The sequence below is a fragment of the Sapajus apella genome, unplaced genomic scaffold (assembly GCF_009761245.1).
Source record: "Sapajus apella isolate SASKATOON/1434 unplaced genomic scaffold, GSC_monkey_1.0 scaffold78, whole genome shotgun sequence".
Classification (NCBI taxonomy): Eukaryota; Metazoa; Chordata; class Mammalia; order Primates; family Cebidae; genus Sapajus; species Sapajus apella.
The window spans coordinates 9,238,138-9,266,137 of NW_022437018.1; the positions used below are offsets into that span (position 1 = coordinate 9,238,138).

A 28,000-nucleotide genomic window follows, 5' to 3' on the forward strand; every position below is an offset into this window, starting at 1 on the left:
GAACTTTTTTTTTTTGAAGAGACAGTCTTGCTCTGTCGCCCAAGCTGGAGTAGTGGTACAACCTTAGCTCACTGTAGCCTGGGCTCAAACGATCCCCACATTTCAGCCACCCAACTAGTTGGGACTACAGGCACATGCTACAAAACCAGGCTTCTAGCTTTAATTGTGTACCCTTTAACAAACCTCTATCACCTTCTTCTCCCTACTCTTCTCAGGCCCTAGTGTTCTGTGTTCTACTTTTTACTTTTATAAGATCAACTTTTTTTAAGCTTCCACTTATGACTGAGAATATGCAGTTTTTGACTGTCTGTGCCTGACTTATTTCACTTAACAATGTCCAACGATGTTGCTGTGAATGACAGGATTTCGTTCTTTTTTATGGCTGAATAGTACTAATGGAATATATACACAGTGGTGTATATATATCACATTTTTTATTTAATAGATCATTTTATGCCCTTTAGAATTTCTTTAGTTGCTATCATAAGAAGTAATATATAAGGCCAATTTCATTGAAGCACTTTGGACTTTGGCTAGGTAACTGAACAATTATGAGATACATGTCAAATAATGGGCACTTGATACATTTCTGTTGCCATTTGTCATTTTCAATTGTCATTTGTCTACATTGATAAATGCAGAGCTTCTTCACTGTATTTATGTACCTAACTGCATCAACCATTTAAAAAGTATCTAAAAATCTATGTATAGGATTCTAAATACAAGATTTGACTTTTTGTGAAAAATACTACATATGTCTTAAAATATTTGTCTAAGTTTAAAATATAATGTTACATTATTATAAAGTTGTCATGAGCATGATTCTGTTCTTTTATTTTTTCATACCCATCCAAAGATCACATTGTATAGAGAAAATAGCATAGAAGTAGGAGTCAGGATGCCTGTTTCAGCTCTAGTCCTCAGCTTGGACAAGTCCCTTAAAATCCTTAAGCCTCAGATTCATCTTCTACAAAATGAAGGTGATATAACTTCCTTGCCTAGTTCCCAGGGCAACTGTGATCATTATATGCTATGATCCTTATGAAAGTGTTTAAAATTGAAAGGCATCATACAAACATATTAATATGACTACATATAAACAAGAATATGGCATGTAACCCTTGGTGGGGAAAATAGACTAAAAATATATTTAGAAAGTATCACATGAACATGAATATCATCACATTGCTTTTCCCAAAGGAAAGCAAACAACAAGTTCATACTTTAAAGGCTCTCGGTGATTTTTTAAATAGGATGAATATGTGATAGGTCCATACTTAACACAAGCCATCTGATCTAGAATTAAAAACTCAAGACTTTAGAGTACAATGAGGTGAAAATCCTGAACCATGAGTAGAGCACAGAAATTAGTCTGGAGAGGAAACAGAGCGCTTACAGTAGGGGCATTATGCCTATAACTAACCTAATTTCTATGTAAGGCAATGTTCTTTTGTATTTTGCTGAAGATGAAATAAAAGAAATCTGAGAGGTCTTAGAAACTAATTTTTGAAAGATTATATTTTCATTCAAAATGGATCAGATAAAATTCTAAAGCCTAAGAAAATCTAAGGTACAATGTGAGCAATATGAATTTTTTCATTCCACTTAGAAATTCTGAAAAGAGAGAACATACTATAACCAATGAAACAGGAATGAAAAATCAAGTAAAACCTTTTCATGAACGATTATTCAATAAATAAAAGATTATTCCTGGAGATTTAATCTTCCAAGAGGCAGAGCTGCAAAGATGGCTCCTTTCATGGGTTGTGTATAAAAGTTAATTCAACAAATATGCACTGAATTAGTACCTAAAATATCACAGGTAATAGGGAGGAAAGAGTACGTGGCATGACCTGTGCTGATGAAATACTAAAGGATCAGTATATTTTACAACCAAGAGAAAGTTTGAAATACTCAACTGTCTAAATGAATGGTACATATGATATATCCACAGATGCTTCCACATTTGCTAATGAGTACTAAGGGCAAATAGGGAAAACAAAGACAGTAGGAATATACAAGAAGTGTTTCATGAAGAAGTGGAGACCAGAGACTGGTCTTAGAGAACTGATACAACTTGAGTAAGGGAGAAAGCAACTACTGTAAATGGAGCAAATTCCTCCTTTGCAATCCTGGAAGGAAATCTTTAAGAAGTTACTTTTGTCTTCATCTATCTTGTTCACTTTGTAACTTTTTTGTGACTAAAATAGGCTAGCAGAGGGAACTAAGAGAAATATAATACCAAGAATTAGAATCCTAAAACCTCAAGGGCTTCAGGTACCATATAACAAATCTATTGCCCTAAATTCAAGCTCCATTACCACAGTTCTGATGACCGTCTCTCTGCTGATTGAATATCTCCTTGAATTAAGAGCTCACCATTTTATGAAACAATTCCCTTTCCTGTTTTGGAATAGTCTACAGATAGGAATTGAAGGTGTCTGAAGTATTTTAAGTACACAGATCAATATTTCAATTTGCTGCCCATAAAAACACTGAAAAGTCAAGGGGAAACATCTCCATAATAAAATTAAAGACTTTCATGCAATTTTTTAGATTTCAAAATGAAACAACGTGTAAGGAGACTAAAACCCAGATTTTCCTAAGGCCACAAAGCAATTTAGTGGTAAAAACATGCTCTATAAATTCAATCTTCCTAACATCTTTCCAGTATGTGTTACTGTCTCACATATTCTAATCCAAAAGACTCCATTTTGTGTTCCAAATCAAGAACTACATGCTCTGCTTCACAGCCTTTTGAAAATAGAAAAGGAGTTTAAAAATCTCTTCATATGTGTTTCCCTTCCTTCATGCATTGTAATTATTTCCAATGAAGCAAAGTCAAAAGCTACTTTATAGAACTATATAAAAACTGAAAGAGGTTAACTGGAAGATCTGACACAAAGCTTGAGCTAAATATAGCACCCTCTCCTCACACCACCACCCTCCCCTGGCCTTCTTTCATATAAAAAAAATAGTACGTTTTAATTTCAAAGAAGTTCATGTTATCTGTGTACTCTCTACCCATGGAAATTACATACACAAAATACAGATTACATCTGTAGAGTCTACAGATTCTCCATTTCTATATAGACACTTTCAAAGGAGGAACTCAAGCATGGAGTGTTTTCTAGAATTGAAAACGCTCACTCAGAAATAGCATCTCCAGCCCTTTCTGACAGGTGAAGTCCTATCAATCATTGCCCTGCTGCCTTTGTTTTCTGGTTTATTTTTTCCAGTCTGGTGTGATCAATTGAAACAATATCATTATCCAGCTGTGAGTGTATTCATTTTATCTATATGTACATTGGAAGTTCTTTGGTATTGGAAGTATTCTAATATAATACTTAAAAATATTATATTAGTTTACTTAAACCATGTTCAACAAAAAATATATAATCAAAAAGATTTTTTCCACAGAAGCTGTTCGACTAATAGTTTATGAGAATTCAATGTTAGTTTTTTTCATTCTAACTTTTTAATTATTTTAAACTAAATATAGTTAAGAAATGGAAGTTTCTGTCAGCTATCCAAGTCTCTCAAGTTTTCCAGGATGTTTTGTCTACTGAATTCTTGACATTTCTTCTAAGAACAGTGCAATAATTTCCATATGCAAAGAATCCCTACCAGTACAGAACCCAAAGCACTAAGCCCTGCTAAGTCACAGAATTCACATAGCACACTAAACAAAAATTTTAACAAAATTGTTTTCATTTTTATCGATTTATAATTTATCCTATCAATTTTCAAAAAACTTTAAAACAATTTAGGATAAATACATATATAAAATAAACAGAATTAAAATTAAAATAAACTAAAAATCAACTAACATAGGTTCATGTGATAGAAATTATATTAGAAAAATGTTGTTTGTAGAAACTACTAAAATTAAGGTTTCATTAATTGTTATGATTTTCTTGACAACATGGTTCTCATCATCTGCTAAAAGTGGATCCATTTGTTTTTTACTTTATATACATTTATACATTCCTGTATACATGTCTCCCTGTGTTAGTCCATTTGCATTGTTATAAAGGAAATAACCTAAGGCTGGGTAATTTATAAAGAAAAGAGATTTATTAGACTCATGGTTTATTTGGCTCATTCTGCAGGGCTTCTGTTGAGGCGCAGGAAGCTTTTAGCCATGGCAGAAGGGAAGGGGGAGCCAGCATATCACATAATGAAAGCGGGAACAAGATAGAGGAGGGGGGCCAGGCTCTCTTAAACAGTCAGATTTCAAGTGGACTTATACAGTAAGAACTCATTTATTACCACAAAGACAGTATCAAGCCATTCATGAGTGATCAGTCCGCATGACCCAAACACCTACCACTAGGCCCACTTCCAACACTGGAGGTCACATTTCAACATGAGATTTTGAAGGGACAAAACCTCCAAATTATATCACTCCATAAGGAGTTGGTGCAGTGTTTGTCAAAGGCATGACTTAATGTAAGTCTTGAAATCATATTCATTACTTAGTTTTAATGTTACATATACATATCATATGATCTCAATTAAATTCTCTCATTAAAAATTAGGACAGTTCATTTTTAATGTAATAGTTGATTTGTTTAAAATAAGTTTCTAAACAGAAAGCATAATGTTCTCATTCATCGGTTTGTTCATTTATTCAATAGGAAGATGAAAAGGCTAGTATATTGAGGACCTACCCCACGGCAAGCAATGTGAACAAGGCATTACATGCATTATGCTACTTAATTTTCACAATAGTCTTGGGAAGAAAGTATTGCCATACCCATTTTACAGCTGAAGAAACTAAAGCTCAGAAAGATTAGAATATACCAGTAAGTATTAGAGTTGGGACTTGAACTCATTTGCCTAATTGTGTATTAAGATTCTGACCACTACATAATGTAGTCTCACAGCAAGTACTAACTTATCATTTACGTGGTACCAAAGACCAACTTAAAATGTAGTATAGACTCAAAATCACAACTAGAATGTGGTCCTTGATTTTTAAGGTGTTTACACTCCACTTTACCTCACTAACCTAACTAAAGCTATGCTAGGCGTATCTTGGAGTTCAACAATTAGTTAACAAAAATTTTAAATATAGAATGAGTCAGTAGATATATATTGAGTTTCCACTATATGGCAGCAAAACATTGTATATGATGAATAAGGTGAAAATAACCCACTTCTAACATTGAACAGTGATGTTTATAAGAATCTGTGATGTAGGTAATACAGAGATAAAAATAATCTATAGTTGCTTTTTAAATTTTTCCTTGAGATTACTGAAGAAACTATGTTCCACCTAATATCAAACTAGCTTTCTTGATTTATTTTCTGAGCTAGGATGAATGCTCTTACACTAAGGACCACTAACAGATTCTTTACCATTTATACCATCAGATCGTACAGAATTAAGATAAATCTACACTCACATGAGAAACATTGCTGTTTTGCTCATCATTATTTATATATGTATATATCACCTTGTTCCAGAAAGAATATAAAGTGTTTTATAAGGATTTATAAAATACAAATTAGCATAAATTTAAAGTTGGTTTAAAAAAATAATAAAAGTAAAGACAAAGTAAGCTCACCATACATCACTGTGGAGGCCAAATATTTGCTCTTTTCTTTCTAACAACCTACCTGAAATAAGAAAACTCATCACTTATAGCATTTACAGTTCCAAAGGGATTTTTCTCATTGCTTAAGGGATATATGATACCTTTGGAATTGAGATGTTTTAATTTCTCCAAAACCTCCTTTAAAAATATATGCGACCTAATAAACAACTATTTTCATGCTTCATCCGCTAAATATATGCATTATCTTCAAAGACATAGTTTTTATTGTTCCAGGAATAAAAGGAAAGATACTGAGTTATATGTTTGCATTCTTCTAGATTCCCACTGCTTACACACACCCCACCCACTAAAATAACAGATTCTTGTTTGTTTGATGAATTCCCAGGTCTTCCTCCATTGTGCAGGCTCAAAGTACCTGAAGAGCAGAAAACTGAAACAGGTCCCTACGGCTAGGCGGAACTATTTAATAAAACTCTGAGCCAGTGAAGAAAGGGGGGAAATATAGGAGGCCCGTATAACCCAGGCTAGAGAAAAAACTTTCTGGGAGCTTAGAAATTGAGCATGGAATGGGAGGGAGAAATTAGGCAGCTGCTGCATATAGGAGATTATAAAAATGAGAGAATGAGGAAAAAATATTTAACAAAGCTTTACTATTATGCAATTATTCCCCTTTGCCGATTTGATAAGAAAACGTGGTAAAGATTTTAATTTCTTTTCAATTATTTTAGATGCTACTCTGTGGCTTCTTTCAATGCGAATGCTAGCCAAAACAGGGCCATGAGATGGTTTGCTTTATGCAGCTTATATTCTAATGACCTCTGTATAGAATAATGGCATCCCAGGGCCTCCTATGGTTCCAGCCATCTGCACACTGTATCACGATGGATGAAAAGGGACTTCTTCTGTGCAGAATTCGCTTATGCAAGAATGGGACTTTTTAATTTTTTCAAACCTCAAAAGTTTTCTTTCAGAACCTAGAAAAAACATAATAAGGAAACTTGAACCAAAAAGAACACTTCTACCAAATATAATTTTTGAGGGGCCCCTAATCTCTGTTGATACCCAAAATCTTTCAGTGATCATACATTCGTCAAAGTAATGATTTCCAGCCTTCTTCACAAACTCTAATAGAATAAAGTTTGCAGCATTCTTACCTTTGATTGTAAAAATATCTATATGTGTACAGTTAAAAAACACTAGTTTAAAGGCAGAAGGAAGCATATATAGGAGAATTATCCAACTCTTCACCCTTTTTTTTTTCTCTTCCCCATCTCATTCTCCTAAACCAAGGCTGCACGTGAAACTTGAGCATTCTGAGCTAGAAGTAACAGCGCCACCAGAGCAAGATGGATTGTGTCCAAGAACTACATTCCAACAGAGGGCTTGGCAGCCAGTGTGGTCCCACAATGCCTGGTGGGGATATACCCCAAAGGGTCTCAAAAACACCTGAGGAGTGTTGGAGAACAGCAGAAGTTTCACAGTCATGCAAGTGGAAGCTACTAGCCTGTGCATAGGAGCTTTAATATCAATGTGACCTCCTGGGTGCATGCAGTGCAGTAAGGGGACATTTAAATAATATACAAACTGGAAATGCCATCACCTTATCTGCTTATGTCTCTACATTGTTTTGGGCATTTAAAGATGATGTGCATGGGAGCTTTATATCAATGTGACCTCCTGGGTGCACGCAGTGCAATAAGGGGACTGCTTAAATAATATACAAAATGGAAATACCATCACCTAATCTGCTTATGTCTCTACATTGTTTTGGGCATCTAAAGATGAAATGCATAAAAAGGCACTCAGAAACTATAAGTATATAGCAATATTCTAACTTCCAAATAAAATTTACTTATAAATTGTGTATAGGGTTAGCCGAGATTCTGAATTCTTTACATTGCCATGCACCATAGGGAATATGCTTCTAAAAATTGGCAATAACTTATTTGGACAGTCTGACGAAAGCATAAGGAGTTCTTACTTTTTATAATTATGCACTGAATTTCATCTCATTTATTTACGTTCAGTCCTGTTTTCAACTACTTAGAATTCTCCTGAGCAGACATCTTTCCTTATACAGCCCTTACATGACTCACAGGTCTCAGGCTCCTCACTCCCTCCAAAGTCCATCTCTTTTTGCCTCTCTAACATACCGCATACCACCCTTCCTACCCTCTCTTCAGACGGTAAAATGGGCCTTTCTCATGTTCTTTACTTAAGATCTTACTTCAACACTTGTTTGAACTGAGTCAAAAGCCTTCATTAAACAACAGAAGAAAAAAAGACTGTGACAAAAGATCCCAGGGGGAAGTGAACAAAAGGGAAACAGAGTACTGAGGAAGATCATCTTAAAGGAAAATGATAGAAAAAAATCTTATACTTTAATCCCAATTGCCTTGGTATATATTTTGAGAATTGTACCATGAAATGAAAAATGAGGGGTTTCATTTACTTATGACTGAAATGCTGAGAATGATAAAGGTAGGAAATAGTGTCTTTCACTTAATGATTACAAGACAGATATTAATTACCTTAAGAAACCTGGACATGTACATTACATGAGTTCCGCATAATGTTAATAACAAAGCAAATCACAAGTTCCTTTTTGGTTAAGTCAAGTCGGATCAAAGGCATATACAGTTCTCACAAAAGTTAAATATTTGTTCAGCCCTCATTCCAAAACCACCATCCTACCTTCCTACCCTTCTTTAAATCATCTAAAGTTCTGATCTGTAATAAGAAGCCCATGAGTTAAATCAGCATGGGAAGTGGGGCAGTGCTGTAAAACAGCAGCTGACATCAGTATTGTAAAATGCAGAAAATCTTTCATAAAATGAAAGCCCAGACAGCTGTAAGAGGCATGCTTGCTTTGAAATACCTCTTAAGAATCTTAGCACTACACAGTACCTGCCACAGAGTTACCTTTTTACAAAGAAAGAGTAATTTTCCAAAATCTTAAAACATTCCTGCATAATACTTGGCTAAGGTCATTCTGATCCAGTATGACCCAGCCAGATATTGCATTATAATACCTGTATTCGAATGACAATTCTGACTTCCAGGACATTAGTAATTCCTGGCAGTAGTAAATTCTGACATACAAATATGATGACTAATTCAAACAAAACTACAGGGAGGGAGCATCAAGTATCCATAAAAAATTGTTTACAGCAACTGTAGTTATTCAAGTTTTTTTTACAGAAAGCCTCTCCCCTGGGCCAATGTATTTGTGGCATTTTTTTTATTACTGCATAGCTGAAAGTGACTTTCATGCTCAGTAGGCACATCATAGGCAAAGAATGATAAACTGAAAAGCTATCATAAGGATATAGATCAAAAATTCTATAAAATTTGTCTTATATGCCCAAACATGTCAAAAACATGATATACCATATCAGGTAACCACCATCAAGAAAAAGAAACATTTAATCACGCTGCCATGTGTGTACCTATGCAACAACCTTGCATGTTCTTCACATGTACCCCCAAACCTAAAATGCAATAAAAAAATAAACATTTAAATCCTGGTTTTCACACTTGCAGATTTTCCCCCACCAAATTTATCTTAAATGATTCTTATGTACACTTCCTCCTCAAATATATTTTATTGGCTTTCCCTTAAACATGAAAAAATTATAGCAGTTTCTCTACACATCTAATCAACTTGTTTCCATAAAAAACATAACCAATTAAAATTTACTCTCAGAAAAAACAAATCTAATTTTTAACCATAAGCTAATGATGCTTAAAAGAATTGCTTTCCAGCATGACCAGCAGATGGGACATCACTTTAGACTGCAACACAAGGAGAAACTGATGAGAAAAAACTAAGGGACTTTCTATTAGGAGAGGAAATGTAAGGGACACCACAGGAAGGAGCCATTTATAAAGATTTTCTCCTTCACATAATTTAAAGCTGTGGACCAGGAGCCAAATGATGGCAGGGAACACACTTCCCACCAAGAAAGAATTAAGATAACCAGCTCTAATATAAGCAACACAAAACTAATTATTCTCATAAATTGCCTTCACAGTGTTAATATAAAACCTCAACACTATGGTGCTGACAGCAGCAGGCAAGGAAGTGGAAGAAAATTTAGATCCAGCACTTTCCTTTAAACTTAGATTAGCGCATCATAGCAGTATCTATACTGGAAAAGTGCAAACAGAATTAGGCAGAACTATAATGGAACAAATTTCAGAATGTGAATAGCAGGAAACACTTTCAGATTATAACAACATAGATTCTAAATGATGACATTACATAACAACAATAGTTATGATTTTTTAACATTTACATTAATCCCACTATCCAATTTAATCCTCCAATAACCTATGTGGATAGAATTATTTCCCTATTTTACAAACAAGTAAGAAGAGGCTTCCAGCTTGACCTCAAAGCAAAAAGTAGTTTAATGGCAAAGCCACAAGTCTTGCTTTCCATTTCAGAGCTCTTTCCAATATATTCGGCTGCCTAGATATGTATATTTTTAGTATTATTAACAGTAAATATTAAGCTAACATTTAAAAATATCACTTTAAATGTATGTTTGTAAAATAAAAGTATAGTATATTTTTAAAGAAAGACCACTGAAAATTTTAAATGACATAAAAATTTCTTTAGATGATTACTGTAACCAAAAAGAAATAATCACAAAACTATCTGAAGACAAATAGCAACATCAACTTGTAAACATCAATTATGCAGAAAAGAAACAGAATATATACTAGAGAGACACAAAATTAAAACTCAGTATGAATCCAGGATTACACTTTAAACTTATAATTTATTTGATGATGACACTATAAAAAAGAACATTCAAATAAAATATTAAATAAGACGCCTCTGACATTTGACTAAATTTAATAGATATTATCATTATCAATATGGTATCATTAAAATTATTAACTCATTGATAAAATTATCATTCCAGCTATATAATTTTATCATGTTTTATTATAAATGACAAAATCAATGTACAGATTACCATTGAACAGCATGGGAGTTAGGGGTGTCAAACCCCACACAGATTTTCAACAGCATATAACTTTGACTTCCCCAAAACTCAACAAAAAAGTCTACTGTTGATTAAACACCTTATCAATAATATAAACAATTGATTACCAAACATTTTGTATGTTATAAAGCAAGCTAAAGAAAAGAAAATGTTGTTAAGACAATCATAAGAAAGAGAAAATACATTTACTATTTGATATGGTTTGGCTCTGTCCCCACCCAAATCTCATCTTGAATTACAGTTCCCACAATCCCCACGTGTTGTGGGAGGGACATGGTGGGAGGTAATTGAATCACGGGAACTGTTACCCCCATGCTGCTGTTCCTGTGATCGCGAGTTTTCACAAGAGCTGATAGTTTTATAACGGGCTTTCCCCACTTATTTGATTGGTACTTCTCCCTGCCGCCATGTGAAGAAAGGCATGTTTGCTTCCCCTTTGCCATGTTATAAGTTTCCTGAGACCACCCCAGACATGCTGAACTGTGAGTCAATTAAACCTCTTTCTTTTATAAATTATCCAGTCTCAGGTATAAACTTATTACCAGCATGAGGAGTATATTGGTACATCAGAGAATGGGGTGCTGCTGTAAAGATAACCAAAAACGTGGAAGCAACTTTGGAACTTGGTAACAAGCAGAGGTTGGAATAGTTTAGAGGGTTCAAAAGAAAACAGGGAAGTGTAGGAAAGTTTGGAACTTCCTAGAGACTTGGAGGGCTCAGGAAGGTGTAAGGAAAGTTTAGAACTTCCTAGAGATTTGTTGAATGACTTTGACCAAAATGCTGATAGTGATAGGGACAATAAAGTACAGGCTGAGGTGACCTCAGATGAAGATGAGAAACTTTGTGGAAACTGGAACAAAGGTGATTCTTGTTTTTTTTTTGTTTTTGTTTTTGTTTTTTGAGATGGAATTTCACTATTGTTGCCCAAGCTGAAATGCAATGGTGCAATCTCAGCTGACCACAACCTCCACAGCCCAAGTTAAAGTGATTCTCCTCCCTCAGCTTCCCAAATAGCTGGGATTACAGGCATGCATCATCACACCCAGCTAATTTTGTATTTTTAGTATAGACGAGGTTTCTCCATGTTGGTCAGGCAGGTCTTGAGCTCCCGACCTCAGGTAATCCACCCACCTCAGCCTCCCAAAGTACAGGAATTACAGGCCTGAGCCACCACACCGGGTCAAGCCTTGTTATTCTTTAGCAAAGAAACTAGCAGCATTTTGCCCCTGCCGTATAGACCTGTGGAACTTTGAACTTGAGAGAGATGATTTAGGGTATCTGGCAGAAGAAATTGCTAAGTGACAAATTATTCAAGAGGAAGCGGAGCATAAAAATTTGGAAAATTTGCAGCCTGATGATACAGTAGAAAAGAAAAGCCCATTTTCTGCGTAGAAATTCAAGACTGCTGCAGAAATTTGCATAAGTAACAGACCAAATGTAATCAGCAAGACAGTGGGAAAAATGTCTCCAGGGCATGTCAGAGAACTTCAAAGCAGCCCCTCCCACTACAGGCCTACAGGCCTAAGAGAAAAAAATATATATTTCATAGGCTGAGCCCAGGGCCACCCCTGCTGTGTGTAGACTAGGGACTTGGTGCCCTGTATCCCAGCTGCTCCAGCCATGGCTAAAAGAGGCCAAGATACATCTTAGGCCATAGCTTCAGAGGTGCAAACCCCAAGCCTTGGCAGCTTCCACATGCTGTTGAGCCTGAGGGTGCACAGATGTCAAAAACTGAGGTTTAGAAACCTCTGCCTTGATTTCAGAGAATGTATAGAAATGCTTGGATGTCTAGGCAGAAGTTTGTTGCAGGGTCAGAGGCCTCATGAGAACCTCTACTAGGAAGTGCGGAAGATAAATGTGGGGTGGGAGCCCCCACACACAGTCTCCACGGGGGCATTGTTGAGTGGAACTGTGAGAAGAGGGCCACTGTCCTCCAGACCCCAGAATGATAGGTCTGCCAACAGCTTGCAGCTGGAAAAGCAGCAGACACTCAATGCTAGCCCACAAAGTAGCCAGGAGGGGAGCTGTACCTTGCAAATCCACAAGGCCAGAGCTGCCCAAGGCCGTAAGAGCCCATCTCTTGTGTCAGTGTGCCCTAGAAGTGAGACATGCAGTCAAAGATCATTTTGGAACTTTAAGGTTTAACCACTGCCCTATTGGATTTTGGACTTGCATAGGGCCTATAGCCCCTTTGTTTTGACCAATTTCTCCCAGTTGGAATGGGTATATTTACCTAATGCCTATATCCCCATTGTATTTAGGAAGTAACTAATTTGCTTTTAATTTTATAGGCTCATAGGTGGAAGAAACTTACCTTGTCTCAGATGAGACTTTAGACTTGTACTTTTGGGTTAATGCTGGAATGAGTTAAGACTTTGAGTTAGGAAGGAATTACTGTGTTTTCAAATGTGATGACATGAGATTGGGGAAGAGCCAGAGGTGAAATTACATGGTTTGGCTGTGCCCCTACCCAAATGTCATCTTGAATTTTAGTTCCCATAATCCCCACATGTCATGGGAGAGATCTGCTGGAAGGTAATTGAATCATGGGGTGGTTACCCCCACACTGTTCTCATGATAGTGAGTGAGTTCTAATGAGATCTGATGGTTTTATAAGGGAATTTTCTCCCTTTTGCTTGGCACTCTTCTTTCCTGCCACCACATGAAGAAAGATGTGTTTGCCTCCCCTTCTGCCATGATTGTAAGTTTCCTGAGACCTTCCAGCCATGCTGAACTATGAGTCAATTAAGCTTCTTTCCGTTATAAATTTCCCAGTCTCAGATATGTCTTTATTAGTGGCATAAGAACAGAACTAATATGCTATTCATTAAGTGGAAGTGAATCATCATGAAGGCCTTCATCCTTGTTGTCTTCAAATTAAGTAGGCTGAGGAGAAGGAGGAGGAAAAGAAAGGGTGGGTCTTGCTGTCTCAGTGGGGGCAGAGGCAGAAGAGATGGAGGAGGTGGAAAGGGAGGCAAGAGAGAGAGACAGGCACACTCCACGTAATTTTTATTTTAAAAAATCTACGTGGACCTGCACAGTTCAAACCCTTGTTGTTCAAGAGTCAACTATAAGTGAATTTCTTAGAGTGACAGACAAGTACTACGTTTGCTCAAATTTTAAAACCATCATTATTAATTTTATAGCATTTTATCAGCATGTTTTCATTAAATGCATCAATATACAATTGTCACATCAAATCCCCTAGACTCTGATCAGAATTGTAAATCATTTCATTAGAAATCAAATAAAATTTACAGTTTTTGGCTAAGGCATTGAAAGCACTCCGTGCTCTGCCCCATCCTAACTCTTTCAACACCATTTTCTATCACATAATCCAAATATACTGGACATTTTATGCTTTTTCACTCCATTGCTTCTTGTTAAAATAATACATGATCTTTACCACCCAACTCATATCCTACGTCCTTTGTTCAGACTTCCCTGATCCTGTCAACTGTTGGAGATCTTTTCCTCAATTAGGGTATTTATCTAAGCTTGTCTTATGTTTCTGATAATTGTCATTAATCTCAAATAAATATAAGCATTATAGTAACCAAGACTGTTTTAAATTTTTGTATCTCACAAAATACTTTGGTACCATGGATCAAGTACACTTGCATGAATTCTGCATCTACTACAGAGTTAGAAAAAGTAGAATAATTTCTATAGTTATAGTTTAATTAACAATCTTTTAAATCACAGAAAATCTTGAATACATTTACTAAAACCTTCAGGATGCCAATAAAAATTTTATTCTGTTGTGAGTGCTTGTCATTTGTAACTATTTTGTTCCCACATCTAACAATCTATTGCATCACCTGTAAACATGACAAAGTATAACAAATGATTCTCCAATATTTTGAATAGATTTACTCTTAAACAAATTTTACAAATAAATTTGTTATGAAATAAGAAATAAGCTTACAAATAGTTATTTTGCATCTTATGTGGATTATGAAAACAATAAAAATGAGCAATTAACAGGAAAATAGTTTCAGATACACCTTGTCTCCTTACAAATGGGTATCCTGATATTTACTCTGGAATAAATGCTTTAGGAAAAATATGATATTGAGGTCACACCCCCTTGTTTGGTTATCAAAGGCTTATTTTTCATATGGAAAACTTTTAAGTGCTAATAAATAATCCATTGCAAACCACATAATTTTTGAAAATAACCCTCAAATTATATACACAAACAAGTAAATTTTGGTGAATGCATGCAATTGCTATTGGCAGATATTAGATCCTAATTACACTTCAAAAGTGGCATTAATAATATGTAATATAATGTCTTACAGGATACTATAAAGATGTAATTTTATTAGGCTTTTCTTCCAATACACTAAACCATATAGGCTAAATTTAAAACCATTTAGAAAAGAATTTTAGAATTAAATTACAGAGAAATTTACAACTAAATTAAGAATCTCTATCAATTAAAAGTCTTTGTTGTCATCCTCAAATGTGAGTGCTTCTCTAATAATATGATCCTAGACTAAGTGTTGTGTATACTTCAGATAAAAAATTTTCATGTAGACTATTCCTAGGCAAATACAAAAACAAAACAAAAAATACTGAATTAAAATAAAACAATAAAAATATGACTATTAAAATAATAACATCATAAAAGTGTCCCTTTTCCCCTTCCATCTCCCACCACATGAGGACAGCAACAAAGCACCATCTTGGAAGCAAAAGCAGTCCTCACAAGATCACACCTGTCAGTGCCTTGATCTTGAACTCCTGAGACTCCAGAACTATGAGAAGTAAATTTCTGCTCTTTAAAAATCACCCAGTTTCAGCATGTACTGAAAACTGAAAACTTACCATACTTTTAAAACATAGATTGGGACTAGATACAGCCAGAAATTGCCACTCCCACAGAAACAGACCACAATTTCAAATACACCAACATAATTTGAACAAATCTTCAGAGAGAAACTGCCAAAGGTGGATGGAGAAAAGATGCAATCCCAGACACTGAAGAGTAAGGAAGTTATGAACTCAATGTGGGGTGCCTGAATGCTAAGGCTTATTTCCAAACTGGAATGTTATCAGGGGAAGGGGATTGGTCAAGTAAGGGTGTGGGCTATTTCCATACCAGACTTCTCCCTAAGGAAGCCCTATGACTCCAAAGACCTAACAACAACAATAAAATTGCAGGGACAGTGCCAGTGATTGGATGTGGCTCCCACAAGGTCCACAAGCAGACCTGATGAGGAGGTCACCTGTCTCCCCCTCATACTGCAGAACACAACTGCAAATGTTAACATACACAAAGGAACCACAAGGCTGAGTAGGAGCCTGTCTACTGTCTGTTGCTCTCAAGTGCCATCTTCTAGATTGTAGCCTAAACTACAACACCAAAAATCACTTTATTAATCCTCCCCTTGCAAAAACCAAGAGCAAGAATTCTACAACAAAGACCATGTACAGAGCTTAGTCCTCTAAAAACTTTCAGAAACAAAGCCAATGAAATACACTCAACTTACACCTCAATTAAAAGAATACCATCTCTCCCAGATGAGAAAGAATCAGCATAAGAATTCTGGCAATAAAAAACCAGGCTGCTCGCTTACCTCCAAATGAGCCTACTGGTTCCCCAGAAATGTTTCTTAACCAGTCTGAATTATCTGAAATGACAGACATAGAATTCAAAATACGACTGGCAAAGAAGCTAATTGAGATCAAGGAGAATGCTGAAACTCAATCCAAAGATGCCAAGCAATCCAGTAAAACAATTCAAGGGCTGAAAGATAAAATTCTCACTTAAAGAGAGACAAAAACTAAATTTCTTGAGCTGAAAAACTCACTACAAAAATTTCACAATATAATTGGAAGTATTAACAGTAGAACAGACCAAGATGAGGAAAGAATCTCAGAGCTCAAAAATCAATTCTTTCAATTAACACAGTAAGACAAAAATACAGAAAAGAGAATTAAGAAAGATAAACAGCAGAGAGTGGGCCAAGACATCCAATTAGAAGTAGCTATGGTGCATGGCACTCACAAAAAAGAAGAAAATCGGTGAGTAAATACAGCACCTTCAACTGAAATGTCCAGCTATTCGCACTGGGACTGATCAGGGAAACAATGTAACCCACAGAAAACAGAGAAAAGCAGGGCAGGGTGACAGCCCACCTGGAAGTGCTGCAAAGCCAAGGGAACCCCCCACCCCCAGCCAAGGGAAGTGGTGAGTGAATGTGCCACCCTGGGAAATCATGTTTCTCCCGTGGGTCTTGCAACCTTCAGGTCAGGAGATGCCCTCATAAACCCACTCCACCAGGGCCTTGGGTCTGACACACAGAGCTGTGTGGAGTCTCAGCAGGGTAGCCACTCAAGCAACCACAGAGACCCAGGAGATTTATATACCACTGCCACAGGATTCCCAGGAAAGGTGACTGCAATGCAGTCAAGGTGAGAGGTCCACATATACCCCTAGGAAGGGGGCCGAATCAAGGGGAGCTGAACAGCATCCATCTATAGGCCTTACTTCCAAGGCACCTCGCAAGATCCAACCCACTTGCTTGGAACTCCAGCCAGCCACCACCAACAGGGTAGTGCCTTCCTGAGAGGGAATGGAGTCAAGGGATGGGGTGCCACCTTTGTTATTTGGAAAACTCAGCCATTCAAGTCTGTGTGATTTGGTGAGTCCACAGAATCTGGACAAGAAAGGGACCCCCAGCACAGCACAGATGCTTCATGAAAATGTGGCCAGACTGCTTCTTTAAGTTGGACCCCAATCCATTCCTCATCACTGGGCAGGAATTCCCAGTGGGGGCCTACAGCCAACCCTACCCATATTCTAGGAAAGAGCTCTGATCTCTCTCTGGGATGGAGTGACCAGTGGGGTGGGGTGGAGTGGGCTGCCAACTTTGCTGTTGTTTGGGTAACTTGGTCATTCCACCCTGCAGGCTTTGGAGAGTCCAAGCCAAGAGAAGTAGAGGTGGATCCCCAGCAAAGCATGGCTGTTTTGTCAATGGGTGGCCAGACTGCTTCTTTAAATGGGACCCCAATGCAATCCTCCTTGCTGGACAGGTCCTCCCAAACAGGGCCTTCAACCACCCCCACCCATGTTCTATGCCTGAGAGAGTTCTAATTTCTCCTGGAAATTCTCTATACAGGTATTTTGGCTTTCAGCTCCTGCATTGTTTTATCATGATTCTTAGCTTCCTTACATTGGGTTGTAATGTGCTCCTTTGGCTCAGTGGAGTTCATTTTTTAAATCCACATTCGGAAGCCTATTTCTGTCATTTCAGCCATCTTGGTCTCAGCCCGGTTCTGAATCCAGGGAACAGGGCGGGCTGCCACCTTTGCTGTTTGGGCATTTCAGGCAGTCTAGCCTGTGGGCCTTGGAAAGGCCCTATGTGGGGGTGAAGGGAACCCAAACACAGCACAGCTGCTCTACAAAAATGCAAGAGGACTACTTCTTTAAGGAGGTCTCTGATCTCATTCCTACTGACTGGGTGAGACCTCCCAAACAGGGTGTCCAGCCACATCCTACAGGAGCATTCAGGCCAGCAACAGATCAGTGCTTCTCTGAGACAGAGCTCCCAGAGGAAGGGGAAGGCTGCCATCTTTGCTGTTTCACCGCCTTCACTGGTAATATCTCTAAGTACTGAAAAAAACTGAGGTGACGAGGGTCTGAAACAGCTGCCCAGCAAACCATAGCAGCCCTACAGAAAAGTGGCCACACTATTCAAAGAAAAACCAAGCAAAACACCAACAAGAACAACAACAAAAACTCATTCAAAGGTCAACAACCTCAAAGATCAAAAGTAGATAAGCCAACAAAGATGAGAAATAACCAGCACAAAAACACTGAAAACTCAAAAATTCAGTGTGCTCCCTTTCCTCTAAATGACCACGACACCTCTCTAGCAAGGATTCAGAACTGGGCTGAGACCAAGATGGCTGAAATGACAGAAATAGGCTTCCGAATGTGGATTTAAAAAATGAACTCCACTGAGCCAAAGGAGCACATTACAACCCAATGTAAGGAAGCTAAGAATCATGATAAAACAATGCAGGAGCTGAAAGCCAAAATACCTGTATAGAGAAGAATATAATCAACTGGATAGAGCTGAAAAACATATTACAAGAACTCCACAATGCAATTACAAGTTTTAATAGTACAATAGACCAAGCAGAGGAAAGAATCTCAGAGCTTGAAGACTGTCATTGTGAAATAACAGAGGCAGACAAAAATAGAGGAAAAAGAAACAAAATGAATAAACAAAACCTCAAAGAAATATAGGATTATATAAAGAGACTGAATCTATGACTGATTGGGATACCTGAAAGAGATGAAAAGAATGGAACCATTTTGGAAAACATAATTCAGGATATCATCCAGGAGAACTTCCCCAAGCTACCTACAGAGGCCAACATTCAAATTTAGGAAATGTAGAGAACTCCAGTAACATACTCCACAAGATCATCCCCAACACATGTAATCATCAGACCCTCCAAGGGCGAAATAAAATAAAAAATGTTAAAGGTCACTGGAAAGAAAGGGCAGGTCATCTACAAAGGGAAGCCCATCAGACTAACAGTGGACCTCTCAGCAGAAACCATACAAGTCAGAAGAGATTGGGGGCCAATAGTCAACATTTTTAAGAAAAAGAAATTCCAGTGCAAGATTACATATCCAGCCAGATGAAGCTTCATAAGAGAAAAAATAAAATCCTTTTCAGAAAAGCAAATCCCGAGAGAATTTGTTACCACCAGACCTACTTTACAAAAGTTCCTGAAGGAAGCACTAATTATAAAAAGGAAAAACCATTGCCACTAACATATACAGATCAGTGATATTATAAAGCAACTACGTAAACAAGTCTGCAAAATAGCTAGCTAGCATCATGATCACAGGATCCAATCCACACATAACAGCACTAACCTTAAATGCCCCAATTAAAAGACACAAAGTAAAAAAGCTGGATAAAGGACCAAGACCCATTGATATGCTGTCTTCAAGAGGCCCATCTCATATGCAAAAACACATATAGGGTAAAAATAAAAGGGTGAAGGAAAATTAACAAGCAAATCAAAAACAGAAAAAAGCAGGGATTGCAATCCTAGTATCTGAAAAAAAAAAAAGACTTTAAATCAAAAAAGACAAAGAAGGATATTAAACAATGGTAAAAGGTTCAATTCAACAAGAAAAGCTAACTATCCTAAATATAGTTAGCTTTTTATATATGCACCCAAATTGGAGTACCCAGATTCATAAAACAAGTTCTTAGAGACCTTCAAAGAGACTTAGACTCCCACAGAATAATAGTGGGAGACTTTAACACCCCACTGACAATATTGTCTAATATCGAGATCATCAAGACAGAAAATTAACAAAAATATTCAGGTCCTGAACTAAACTGTGGATCAAGTGGAACTGACAGACATCTGCAGAACTCTAAACCCCAAAACAATGAAATATACATTCTTCTCCTCATTACCACACAGCACTTACTCTAAAATGGGTCACAAAATCAGAGGTAAAAACTCCTTAGCAAATGTAAAAGAATTGAAATCATAGTGAACAATTTCTCAGACCTTGATTTCTCAAATTAGAAATCAAGATTAAGAAGTTAATTCAAACCCACACAATATGGTTTGGCTGTGCCCCCACCCAAATATCATCTTGAATTGTAGTTCCCATAATCCCCGCCTATCATGGGAGGAACCTAGTGGGAGGTGATTGGATCATGGGGACAGTATCCTCCATGCTGTTCTCATGATAGTGAGTGAGTTCTCAGGAGATCCGATGGTCTTATAAGCATCTGGCATTTCCCCTGCTGGTACGTCTCTCTCCTGCCACCTTGTGAAAAAGAACATGCCTGCTTTCCCTTCTGTCATGGTAAGTTTTCTGAGGCCTCCGTAGCCATGTGGAAGTGTGAGTCAATTAAACCTCTTTTCTCTACAAATTACCCAGTCTGTGATATTTCTTCATAGCAGCATGAGAACAAACTAATACAACACACACACACACACACACACACACACACACACACACACACACACACACACAAACCATGAAAATTGAATAACCTGCTCCTAAATAACTTTTGGGTAAATAATAAAATAAAGGCAGAAATCTTGAAACTAATGAGAATAAAACTGCAGCTGGGCACGGTGGCTCATGCCTGTAATCCCAGCACTTTGGGTGGCCAAGACAGGTGGATAACAAGGTCAGGAGATCGAGGCCATCTTGGCCAATATGGTGAAACCCTGTCTCTACTAAAAATACAAAAATTAGCTGGGTGTGTTGGCACATGCCTGTAGTCCCAGCTACTTGGGAGGCTGAAGCAGGAGAATCACTTGAACCCAGGAGGCAGAGGTTGCAGTGAGCTCAGATTGCACCACTGCACTCCAGCCTGGTGAAAGAGTGAGACTCCATCAAAAAAAAAATTTTTTTTTAATGCAACATACCAAAATCTCTAGAAAACAGTTAATGCAGTGTTAAGAGGGAAACTTACAGCATAAATTTTCACATCAAAATGTTAGAAATATCTAAAATTAACAACCTAACATCACAACGAAAAGAACTAGGAAACCAAGAGTAAACAGATACCAAAGCTAGCAGAAGACAAGAAATAACCAAAAGCAGAGCTGAACTAAAGGAGATCAAGACATAAAAAACCATTCAAAAGATCAAAAATCCAGAAGCTAATTTTCTGAAAAAATTAATAAAATAGACTGCTAAATAGACTAATAAAAAAGAAAAGAGAGAAAATTCAAATAAACACAATCAGAAATGACATAGAGAATATTACCACTGACCCCACAGAAATAAAAACAACCATGAGAGAATGTTATGAACACCTCTATGCACATAAATTCAAAAACTAGAAGAAATGGACAGTGGCTCAAGCCTGTAATCCCAGCACTTTGGAAGGCTGAGGCAGGTGGATCACGAGGTCAAGAAATTGAGACCATCCTGGTCAACATGGTGAAACCCCGTCTCTACTAAAAATACAAAACATTAGCTGGGCATGGTGGCATGTGCCTGTAATCCCAGCTACTGAGGAGGTTGAGGCAGAAGAATTGCCCTGAACCCAGGAAGCGGAGGTTGCAGTGAGCCGAGATCGCGCCATTGCACTCCAGCCTGGGTAACAAGAGTGAAACTCTGTCTCAAAAAAAAAAAAAAAAAAGAAAAGAAAAAAGAAATGGACAAATACTTGGACACATACACCCTCCCAAAACTGAACCAGGAAGATATTGAATCCCTGAACAAATTAACAACAAGCTCTGAAATCAAATCAGTAATGAATAGCCTATCAAACAATAAAAAGTCCACAACCAGATGGATTCACAGCTGAGTTCTACCAGAGGTACAAAGAAGAGCTGGTACCATTCCTACTGAAACTATTGTAAACAATTGAAAAGAAGAGACTCCCCCATAACTCATTCTATGAAACCAACATCACCCTGACACTAACACCTTGCAGAGATATAACAAACAGAAAACTTCAGGCCAATATCCATGATAAACATTGATGCAAAAAGTCCTCAACAAAATACTAGAAAACTCAATCCAGCAGCACAGCAAAAAGCTTTCTACCATAATCAAGTAGGCTTCGTCCCTGAAATGCAAGATTCATTAAACATACACAAATCAATAAATGTGGCTTACCACATAAACAGAACTAAAAAACAAACAAACAAAAAATGATTATCTGAACAGATGCAGAAAAGGCCTATGGTAAAATTCAACATCCTTTCATGTAAAAAGTTCTCAATAAACTAAGTGTCGAAGGAACATACCTCTAAATAATAAGAACCATATATGACAAACTCACATCCAAGATATTGAATGGGCAAGAGCTGGAGGCATTCCTCTTAAAAACTGGCACAAGACAAGGATGCCCTCTCTTACCACTCCTATTCAACATAGTATTGGAAGTTCTGATCAGGGCAATCAGGCAAGAAAAAGAAATAAAGCTTATTCAAATAGGAAGAGAGGAAGTCAAACTCTCTTCTCTTACAGTAACATGATTGCATATCTAGAAAACCCCACTGTCTAGGCCCAAAAGTACCTTAAGCTGATAAGCAACTTGAGCAAAGTCTTAGGTTACAAAATCACTGTGCAAAAATCACTACCATTCCCATACACCACCAACAGACAAGTAGAGAGCCAAATCACAAATGAACTCTCATTGCAATTACCACATGAGAATAAAATACCTAGGAATACAGCTAACAGGGAAGTGAAGGACCTCTTCAAGGAGAACTACAAAGCACTGCTAAAAGAAATAAGAGATGACACAAACAAATGAAAAATCATTCCATACGAATAGGAAGAATCAATGTTGTGAAAATGGCCATACTGTCCAAAGTAATTTATAGATTCAATTGTATTCCCCATCAAGCATCAGAATTTACAGAATTAGACTAAAAGATTTTAAAATTAATATGGAACCAAAAAAGAATCTGAACAGCCAAGGAAATCCTATGCAAAAAGAACAATGCTGGAGGCATCACACTCCCTGACTTCAAACTCTACTACAGGGCAACAGTAATCAAAACAGCACAGTACTGGTACATAAACAAACACATAGACCAATGGAACAGAATAGAGAACCCAGAAATAAGACCGCACAACTACAACCATCTGATATTCAACAAACATGACAAAAATAAACAATGGGAAAAGGATTCCCTATTTAAGAAATGGTGCAAGGAGAACTGGCTAGCCATATGTAGAAAATCCGAAAACTGGACTCCTTCCTTACACCATATATAAAAATCAACTCAAGATGGATTGTAGGCTTCAATGTAAAACCCAAAATTATAAAAACCCTAGAAGAAAACCTTGGCAGTACTATTCAGGACATAGGCACAGGCAAAGATTTCATGATGAAGATGCCAAAAGCAACTGCAACAAAGGCAAAAATTGACAAATGACGTCTAATTAAAGAGCTCTGCACAGCAAAATAAACTATCATTAATTCAACAAATAACCTAAAGAATGGGAGTAATTTTTTTTAAATTATACATCTTACAAAGGTCTAATATCCAGCATTTATAAGGAACTTAAACAAATTTATCAAAAAAAAAAAATTAAAAAGTGGGCAAAGGACATGAACAGAAGCTTCTCAAAAGAAGACATTTGGATTTTGATCCAAGAGGGCCAAATAGGATTAGCTCTGGATTGCAGTTCCCAGTGAAAACGCAGAGGGTGAGTGATCACTGCATTTCCAGATGAATTTTTACTGCCCACAGACCAGAAGATTCCCAGGTGAAAAAGCGCCATGAGTCTCCAGTGCAGCTGTTTCAGCCAGTGCAACCAGTCTCTGTGCAAAAACTCACACGAATCCAGGCACTGTTTCAACTGAAGACTGGAATGCCTGTGAGACAGAATCACCTGTTCAACTGAAAAAAAGAGGGCTGAAACAAGGAGAAAGGTGATCTGGCTCAGCCAGTCCCACCTCTACAAAGAAAAGCAATCTGAAACGCTCTGGATTGAGAGTTTCACAGCAAACACAGCTGGACCAGGGAAGGTCCAGCTCTGTGGGAAGAAGGGCATCCGCCATTACCAAGGCAATCCACCACTACGAAGGCAGTCCGCCATTACCGAGGTAGTCCACCATTACCCAGGCAGTCCGCCATTACCAAGGCAGTCTGCAATTACAGAGACAGTCCGCCATTACTGAGGCAGACCGCCATTACCGAGGCAGTTCTAACTACACCCCTATAAACAAAACTACAAGAAAGTTCACACAGCAGCTGGGCAGAGCCCACAGCAGCTCAGCAACACCTCTGCTGGCACACTGTGATGAGGCTACCTCTTTGCAGGCCAGGGCATCTCAGAAAAAAGGCAGCAGCACAAGAAGAACTTACAAATAAAGCCCTACCTTCCCAGGACAGAGCACCTGAGAAAAAAAAGTGGTTATGAGTTCTGCTGCAGCAGACTTAAACGTACTTGCCCAGCAGCTCTGAACAGAACAAAGGAGCTCACAGCTCAGCACTTGAGCTCCTATAATGGAAAGGCTGTCTCCTCAAGAAGCTCTCCAACCCCCATATATCCAAAGAGACACCTCATAAAGGAGACTTGAGGCTAACATCTAATGGGTATCCTTCTGGGACAAATATCACAGAAGAAGAAACTGGCAGCAACCCTTACTGTTCTGCAGCTGCTGCAGGTGATCCCCAGGCAAGAAGGGTCTGGAGTGGACCTCCAGCAGTCCTACAACAGAAGGGCCTGACTGTTACAGGGAAAACTAAAAAACAGAAAGAAATAATTTCATCATCCACAAAAAGGAAGTCCACTAAGAGACCCTATCTGAAAGTCACCAACTACAAAAACCACAGGTAGATAAATACACAAAGATGAAAAGAAACCAGCTAAAAAAGGATGAAAACATGCAAAACCAGAATGCCTCTAGTCCTTGAAGGGATCACAACTCCTCACCAGCAAGGGAACAAGGCTGGATGGAGAATGAGTCTGATGAATTGGCAGAAACAGGCTTCAGAAGGTAGGTAATAACAAACTTCTCTGAACTAAAAGAACACCTTCTAACCCAATGCAAAGAAACTATGAACATTGAAAAAAGGTTTGACAAAATGCAAACGAGAATAAACAGCTTAGAGAGGAATATAAATGAATTGATGGAGCTGAAAAACACAAAACGAAAACTTTGCAAAGCATACACAAGTTTCAACAGCAGAATCGACCAAGCAGAAGAAAGAATACCAGAGATTGAAGATCAACTCAATGAAATAAAACAAGAAGGCAAGATTAGAGAAAAAAAGAGTAAAAACAAATGAACAAAACCTTCAAGAAATATGGGATTATGTGAAAAGACCTAATCTACGTTTGATAGATGTACCTGAATGTGATGGAGAGAATGAATCCAAGTTGGAAAACACTCTTCAGGATATTATCCAGGAGAACTTCTTCAACCTAGCAAGGCAGGCCAATATTCAAGTCCAGGAAATACAAAGAACACCACAAAGATATTCCTCAAGAAGAGCAACACCAAGGTACATAGTTGTCAGATTCACCAGGGTTGAAATGAAGGAAAAAATGCTAAGGGCAGCCAGAGAGACAGGTCAGGATACCCACAAAGGGAAGCCCATCAGACTCACATCACATCTCTCAGCAGAAACCCTACAAGCCAGAAGAGAGTGGGGGCCAATAGTCAACACCCTTAAAGAAAAGAACTTGCAACCTAGAATTTCATATCCAGCCAAACTAAGCTTCATAAATGAAGGAGAAATAAAATGCTTTATGAACAAGCAATTGCTCAGAGATTTCATGACCACCAGGCCAGCTTTAAAAGAGCTCATGAAAGAAGCACTAAACATAGAAAGGAAAATAATAAAAGCTATTATTATTTTTATTCAAAACAAACCCACAGCCGATATCATACTGAATGGGCAAAAACTGGAAGCATTCCCTTTGAAATCTGGCACTAGACAAGGATGCCCTCTCTCACCACTCCTATTCAATATAATATTGGAAGTTCTAGCCAGAGCAATCAGGCAAGAAAAAGAAATAAAGGGTATTCAATTAGGAAAGGAGGAAGTCAAATTGTCTCTATTTGCAGACGACATGATTGTATATTTAGAAGACCCCATAGTTTCAGCCCAAAATCTTCTGAAACTGATAAGCAACTTCAGCAAAGTCTCAGGATATAAAATCAGTGTGCAAAAATCACAAGCACTCCTGTACACCAATAACAGACTTAAAGAGAGCCAAATCAAGAATGAACTGCCATTCACAATTGCTACAAAGAGAATAAAATACCTAGGAATACAACTAACAAAGGATGTAAAGGACCCCTTCAAGGAGAACTACAAAGCGCTGTTCAACGAAATAAGAGAGGACACAAACAGATGTAGAAACATTCCATGCTTATGGTTAGGAAGAATTATATTGTGAAAATGGCCATACTGCCCAAAGTAATTTACAGATTCAGTGCTAACCCCATCAAGCTACCATTGACCTCCTTCACAGAATTGGAAAAAAAGACCACCTTAAACTTTACATGCAACCAAAAGAGAACCCACATAGCCAAGTCAATTCTAAGCAAAAAGAACAAAGCTGGAAGCATCACACTACCAGACTTCAAACTATACTACAAGGCTACAGTAATCAAAACACTATGGTACTGGTACCAAAACAGAGGCCTCGAAGGCAACACAACACATCTACAACCATCCGATCTTTGACAAACCTGACAAAAACAAGCAATGGGGAAAGGGTTCCCTGTTTAATAAAAGGAGTTGGGAAAACTGGCTAGCCATGTGCAGAAAGCAGAAACTGGACCCCTTCCTGACACCTTACACTAAAATTCACTCCAGATGGATTAAAGACTTAATCATAAGACCTAAAACCATAAAAACCCTAGAAGAAAACCTAGGCAAAACCATTCAGGACATAGGCTTAGGCAAGGACTTCATGACTAAAACATCAAAAGCACTGGCAACAACAACCAAAATAGACAAATGGGATCTAATTAAACTCCAGAGCTTCTGCACAGCAAAAGAAACAGTGATTAGAGTGAATCGGCAACCAACAGAATGGGAAAAAATTTTTGCAATCTACCGATCTGATGAAGGACTTATATCCAGAATCTACAAAGAACTAAAACAGATTTACAAGAAAAAAACAAACAAACCCATTCAAAAGTGGGCAAAGGATATGAACAGACACTTTTCTAAAGAAGACATATATGAAGTCAACAAACATAAGAAAAAATGCTCATCATCACTGGTCATTAGAGAAATGCAAATCAAAACTACATTAAGATACATCTCACGTCAGTTAGAATAGCAATAATTTAAAAATCTGGAGACAACAGATGCTGAAGAGGATTTGGAGAAATAGGAATACTTTTACACTGTTGGTGGGAGTGTAAATTAGTTCAACCATTGTGGAAGACTGTGGGGCAATTCCTCAAGGAGCTAGAAATAGAAATTCCATTTGACCCAGCAATCCCATTACTGGGTATATATCCAAAGGATTATAAATCATTCTATTATAAAGACACCTGCACACATATGTTCATTGCAACACTGTTTACAATAGTAAAGACTTGGAACCAACCCAAATGCCAATCAATGATAGACTGGACAGGGAAAATATGGCACATATCCACCATGGAATACTATGCAGCCATAAAAACCAATGAGTTTGTGTCCTTTGTAGGGACATGGATGAACCCAGAAACCATCATTCTCAGAAAACTGACACAAGAACAGAAAATCAAACACCACATGTTCTCACTCATAGGCATGTGTTGAACAATGGGAACACATGTACACAAGGAGGGGAGCATTACACACTGAGGTCTGTAGGGAGAAACTAGGAGAGGGACAGTGGGAAGTTGGGAAGGGATAACATGGGGAGTAATGCCAGATTAGGTGATGGGGATGGAGGCAGCAAACCACATTGCCATGTATGTACCA

At 37.8% G+C, this 28,000-nt stretch overlaps 1 protein-coding gene and 1 long non-coding RNA gene across 5 annotated transcripts in view; one reads left to right on the forward strand and one right to left on the reverse strand.

The window, feature by feature from the left end:
- Positions 1-28,000, reverse strand: part of CTNNA3 (catenin alpha 3) — a 1,791,515-nt gene that overhangs the window by 1,466,443 nt on the left and 297,072 nt on the right. The window lies entirely within an intron of this gene.
- On the forward strand, positions 8,907-22,047 carry LOC116533038. Its single transcript, XR_004261051.1, has 3 exons — positions 8,907-8,917; positions 11,256-11,261; positions 21,752-22,047. It is a non-coding gene; the product is annotated as an uncharacterized LOC116533038 (long non-coding RNA).